Here is a 6,615-nt window from a genome sequence, read left to right as displayed (position 1 = left end):
TTCCTTTTATCATCCTGCATTCCTTTCTTGACCCCCTGGCTGCTGCTGACAGAACATCACAGCGCTCACCCCAGGGGTTGTCCCAGGCTGCCCTTCCAGGAGCATAGCACTGCGGGTTCTCACGGGTACTTCAGCTTTGCATTTCCACTCACCCAGCACCTGCTGTAGGTATCCTGTATACTTGTTTACCTTTACCTTCGCCTTGCTGTTAATGTGAGGCCTGCTGTCAAACTGTGTATGCTAAAAATTAGCTCCACATTTTCATGGATGAACTCTCAGTTTTCATATTTGCAATTTATTGCGATAAGGATACAATTGTTAATGCTTCTGGGAAGAAGCTAATGCATCTTTCCTTCCAACATCCCTTACAAACACACATGGCATAGACTGCTGGCTGTCTACCCCAAATCCAATATCCATCCATTCTATTCACCTTCCAGCGTAGAGAGAGAACAATGTTTCCTAATCTCCCTTGCAAATATGGTGGTCAAGGAATGGCAAATGGAAATGTGTATATACAAGCCTGCTCCTAACATTTGAGATGCGCACAAAACACAAATGGTCCATATAGTAGATGTCTAAATATTTAAATATTATAAATCGAGTTACAAAACTGCTAAGTAAAATAGCTTTCATACTGGTGTCTTGACCAATGTACCTTCTTTATATCTGGAAGACCTGGAATACGTGCTTCTTTCAAGTTCCAAGCCATGGAGAGAGTCAGTCCAGATGGCCTGCTCACTTTCCTTTGCCACCCTCAGCTCCAGCCCACATAGCAAGGGGACTTAAGCCCATGCATGTAGACCTTCCCGTCTTCACATCCAAGCTCCATCTATTGCTTTGCTCACCCCTTTCCCATATAAAGTCTCCCCTCTGCACTCCCAGGCCTGTGGTTATGCACCCCAGTGGCACATTCTGTGTGCATACAGACCTAGAAGTGGGTTCAGACCCCTTTTGCCTAGAATTCCAGAGCACTCACAGCACTGTCTAGAAGGAATGGGTACACTTCTGGTGGGCATTTCCTTTGGCCTAGTGGATAAAGAACTCTTAATGCAGAGGGCACATCTGGAGAAGGGCCAGAGTGAGCCTTATAAAGCCTGGGCCTAGGACAACTGGTACTTGGGGCTTCTCAGAAAGTTCTTTAAAGGGAATTGACTCAGATGGTGGGCTCCTTTTGCCCTTTTTCTCTCCTTCCTTCTTTATATGTGGAAACTCAAACATGATAGCTGGAGCTATGGCAGCCATTTTCTCAGCATAAGGATAAAGGTTTTCCTTTAAGACTAGAACTATAGACAAAGAATATCTTCAAATGGATATTTTATTAGATTAATCTGCTACAACTGAGCTGGATGTCTTGGAGAAAAGAAAACCTAAAAGAGGCCATTCCAATAGTCCAAGTTTAAAGAAACTCCTGATCTTATGAGGGGAGCACCAGGAATCAAAAGTAAAGGATGCAACGACTATAATGAACAACATCAAGAAGGCAGTAATCAGATGAAATGTGAACCATAAGTAATGAGAAGAATTTACAGATGGCATGCAGGTTTGGAGACCATAGTGACCATAAGACTGAGAATCCTAGAAGAAAAAACCAATATGAAAACCAAGCAGTGGTATTTGTTTCAATGAGAAACAAATATGTACTATTTAATCTTGCTGAGATTGAACAGTCAGTGAGATACTGAAGGAATCATGTGTAACAGGAAATTGGAAAGGTGGTAAAATTGTACAGTGCTTTCCAATATTTAATGTTGGTGAATGTTCATTCAGTGCTCTCACTGAGAACTAGTCAGTTGCCTAAAGGCACAGAACTAGTAAGTTGCAGAGCTGGAAGACAAACTCTGGAGGCCCAGCTGAATCACCATTCAAACCAATCAACCTCAAGCTCTAGGGCTTACTGTTTTGCCCATCCTGGGAGGTTGAGGAGAGGTTGGGAAGTACTCAATTATATAAAATTCTATATGGCAGGAGTTCCCAAAGTCTTTAATATGCTAATAAGCATGGTGAGTCATCAAGGTTAGAGCCTTCCCAGACTTCTTGACCAAAGAACTCTTTCTTTTTCTACAATATGTCAAAGGACTAGTGCCCCATGAAACCCACTTTGCAAAGGGTTGATCAACTCAGTACTTTATGAAAACAACAAAAGTTTTATTGAACCGCTCTGAACCCACACTATGAAATAAAATCAAAATATTCCTTACTCTGGGGGCACCTGAGTGGCTCAGTCAGTTAAGCGTCCGACTTCGGCTCAGGTCATGATCTCACCGTTTGTTGGGTTCGAGCCCCGCGTCGGGCTCTGGGCTGACAGCTTGGAGCCTGGAGCCGGCTTCAGATTCTGTGTTTCCATCTCTCTCTGCCCCTCCCCCATTCATGCTCTGTCTCTGTCTCTCTCTCAAAATAAATAAATCAACATTAAAAAGAAAATACTCCTTACTCTGGAGTGGTGGTTCCCAACCTTGACTGAACTACCTAGAAATATTTTTTTTTTAATTGAAGGATTGGTAACACTCACTCCCAGATATTCTGATTTCACTATTCTGACGTGGGACCTGGGCATCAGAAGCTGCTTGTGCATTTTCCAAATGTGGCCAAGTTTGAGAAAATCTGCTCTAGAACTAATCTTCAGCATAATTAGAAACATAAAACTACAAGTGACCCAGATTGGGGTTTGAATATGAATTTCTAATTTCACATCATTAAGGAATTATCAGCAACTACCAAGAATCACCATTGTTCTGATCAGGACCTGGATCTCTCTTCTTTTCCCTCATCCAGTTTCTCCTATGCGTTCCTTTCTTTTTGTTATGCACTGGTCTATGCTGGGATGCCATTTTCACCTACCAGATTCCTTATTGCATCATATCACCTTACACTGCATTCTCTGCTCATTCAATTGTCAATGTTGACACAAGTACAATTTTTTTCATCGATAGCATGAAAAGAGTTGGCTTCTTCTGAAACACATTCTAAAAGCCTGACCTCAGTTATTAATACTTCTATGTGTGCGATGCCTCAATTCTGTTACATCTCTCTTTCTCTAACTGGAGCTCTCTCTCATTGGCATCGTTGATTGTGGCTGTGTTCTGCTCCTGTGCAATGTGTTCTGATAGCTACAGAAGACATAAGATGGGTGGCTTACGTTGTTGTTTTTTTTGTTGTTTTTTTTTTTTTTGGCAAGGAAAATGGCTTTCGGACTGAATTGGAGGTGGAAATGGATTCCTCATTTCAAGATAAAAATCACCAACCCTAGGACATATCCTCCACGTGACTATTAAACATTTTTAATTTTAGCACCTCAGCAGTTCACTCTTCCAATATTTTTTCTACCATTTCCCTGTGGGTGGCTATAGTTTAAGGTGGCTGCTCCCATTCTTCCTTAGCCCCATCTCAGGTGACCAGCACTGCAGAAAGTATAAGTTTCTGGTGAATCTCTCCATGAGGAGATTCAGAACTATTAAGAGCTCAGTCATAACTTTAGGTCTGAATGATACCAGGTACACAAAGTGATGACCACAGGAGCCCGACGGGCAGTCAGATGTTAGGAAGGGTCAGCAGTGAAGGGAACAGAGTAGAAGACTGAATAAAGTTGAGGAAAGTGGGAACAGGCGGAAAATAGAAAAGAGGGAGAGAGGGAAGGAGAGAGGGAAAGGGAGCAGAGGAGGGAAAAACAGGAGGGGAAGAAGCCAAGGTGAGGAGAAGAAGGGAGGGGTGAAGCAGGATAGAGTTACAAGATAATATCCACCATGGCCTCGGGTGCCATTTAACTTCATACTTTGACTAACCCTTCCCTAGACATCAAACAGAGTATACCGACAAACTAATCCCTGTTCTCTGAAGCATTATAATCAATAATAGCTTTATGAATGATGGTAATACATAGTTAAGTGAAGGCAATCAGCAATTGACTAGAATTTGTAAAACAGTCATCCAATCACCCAAGTATTTAGAAAAACCAAATCTCAAGTTTTCATCCTAACAATACAGTATGTCATGGACTTATTAGGAATACTTTGAGGTTACAGTCCAAGTATGGCCTGCCTTTTTTAATTGGTCAAATGGAAAGACAGCTACAGTCTACAATGTCTTTTATGACTTGGATTAAGCCTCTCCCATGGACTTAATTGCCGGGGCTCTTTCATCAAGCTTCTCGTTAATATTCCTTGTAATATTCCCACCTGTTCTGATGTCAGTCTGGCTCATCCATCACCCCTGCAGGGATATTGTCGCAAACAGGGCCACTGGATCATTCTGCATCGTGGCAAACATTCTAACACAGCTGGAGATTTATGACCTACCTCTGATTCTATCATCTCAGGCCAACCTGATCCAGGCCTTTGACTCACCCACTGTACATCTTGATAGTGTAATTGTGTTTAAAAGTTTCCCTCCACCACTGGCAGAGTCTGAATTCCAAACAATGGAGGAGGGAACTATTTTCCATGAGACCTGGAACAGGCTCATCTATAATGGATCCCCCTAAGCAATTGGGACTCCAAGCAAATGTGGAACAAATTTCAGGCAAAGATGGAGCATGTGCACGTGCGCGCGCGTGCACACACACACACACACACACACACACACACAAATTCTCTGTCTTCCTCTCTTTCTCTATCTCTCTCTCTGTTTCCTCTTATCTCACTTTGTCCAGTGTTTGAAATGAATCCTATTTTTCCTTACTCCATCCACATAACTTGAATTCTCAGATGCTATGGATTCATATTTTTCATTTACCATTCCAGAATATACCAAGTCACTTATGTTACTAAGAATGTTGGTGTTTCATTTAGGATCCATTCGATAATAATATGTTTACATAATTAATGCAATCTTCTTGTGAGTGTGTCAGACTTGGACTCCCCCCAAAACGCTGCAAAGTCTTAAGTTCTCAATAAAAAGAGACAGGTTGCCCTTCCAGTAAGGCTGTGATACCGCTTTTTAGTGGCTCTGAGTTGATCTGTGTGTGGGAGAGGAGTAAGATTCAACTCTACCTTGGAAAAATAGAGCCTGGCCCCACTTATGTTCTGAGTTCGAACTCAGTTCAGTAGTCATTTCTTCACCCATGTAGCCATGCAATTCTTTACCTACTGTACACAGAGTGTCGGAGCAGGCAGGGTGGAGAATTGCCTGTGTGTGCAGGCCCTCCATGTTTTGTTTTGACGTAGCACCTCGAGGAACAGGTTCCATTGGGGTGGATGTTCCACTGGTTGTTGATTCGGTCTCAGTTTCCTCCAGTGACAGCCTGTCTCAACACTGTCAATACCTCTTCAGCGTTGACAATAAGCAGACATGATGGCAGGCTGTTCTTGTCTGCTCAGTTAATGACTTCACTCATGACATGCAGGTGTGCACTGGTGTTGTACCTCGTCTGGAAGCTTTCGTGTTCTCCTGGGTAGTTGGAGGGCTAGCTCCATTAGCTCCTAGCCTTGTGAGAATATATAAGCACTTGCCAGCTCAAGATGAGCAATGTATGGTCATAATGAATCCCTGACTCATAATTTGCAAGATAGCATTAAAGAAAGATTAGGTCACTTCATCTCACAGACTAAAGTGCATCAAGACCATGCATTCAGTTAGAAGCATTTGAGAAAGTTATTCTACATCTGACATGTTACAATTGTAATAATGCTCAGCTTTTAAAAGTAAGAAATGCAAACACGATTCCTCAACATTTAGTAATAAACTTGCTTCTCTAATTTTGTGAACAGTTTTACTCATCCTTCTAGAACACGAGAAACAGCAAAGTTTAGTGCTGATGCACATGGACAACGAAGCTGTCCAGATTTGAATCCCAGCTGTGGGCAAGGTGTTTAATCTCCCTGTGACTCAGTTTCCTCATATGTAAAATTAGAATAGTTAATATTACCTACCTTCTAGGGTTATCACTAAAATCATACCATGCCTGGCACATAGTAAGTGCTCAACAGCAATAGGCTGTTATTAATGGAACTAAAAGCCAAAGGAGGTGAACTGATTTTTCTTAAGACTAGAGAAAGATCTGAGACAGGCCTGGGAATCCGACACAGGACTTGAGATCACCTTTCCACAGCTGCATCCAACAGATAATATCCCCCTGGACAGTGCAGGCTATCGGCGGTGATTGAATGATTGATTCCTTTAGAGCCGTTTGCTTGTTTACTCTGCCGCTCACCACTTTTAAGGACACCTTTCTCCTGGAATTGTTTGCTCTTCTTCCTAATTGTCATCTAGGGTGTCTAGTGCTGACACTGCAGCTGAAGCTTGTGCGGACTGTGCGTCTGTCAACACAGAGCTGGACCGTGCTTCGGATGCACCAGTTCCAGAACGGAAGGTGATGAAGGGAGGCTTGTGAATACACTAATTTGCTCAGTTTCCTTAGTTGAGACCTACAGCACTCTGCACATGTATGTAAAAGACTAGACATCACTTAGGCAATCACCAAATATGCATCGGATATCTATTATACGCAGGTAGGTAGGGTGGGGAGAGGGCAGAGGGATGTCTCAAGAGAGCAAACAGACATCAATCTAGGACTTCGGGTGTGCTGAGCTCAGTGCCAAGCCCTACAAATGAATTCTTCGATTCAATTCTCATTCCATTTTACAGGTAGAAGAAAAAATAAATCTCAGTGAAGTCGTA

Source organism: Acinonyx jubatus, chromosome D3 (genome assembly GCF_027475565.1).
Source record: "Acinonyx jubatus isolate Ajub_Pintada_27869175 chromosome D3, VMU_Ajub_asm_v1.0, whole genome shotgun sequence".
NCBI classification, from domain to species: domain Eukaryota; kingdom Metazoa; phylum Chordata; class Mammalia; order Carnivora; family Felidae; genus Acinonyx; species Acinonyx jubatus.
The sequence above is the reverse complement of the archived record's forward strand: the minus strand, read 5'-3'. Positions refer to the sequence as shown.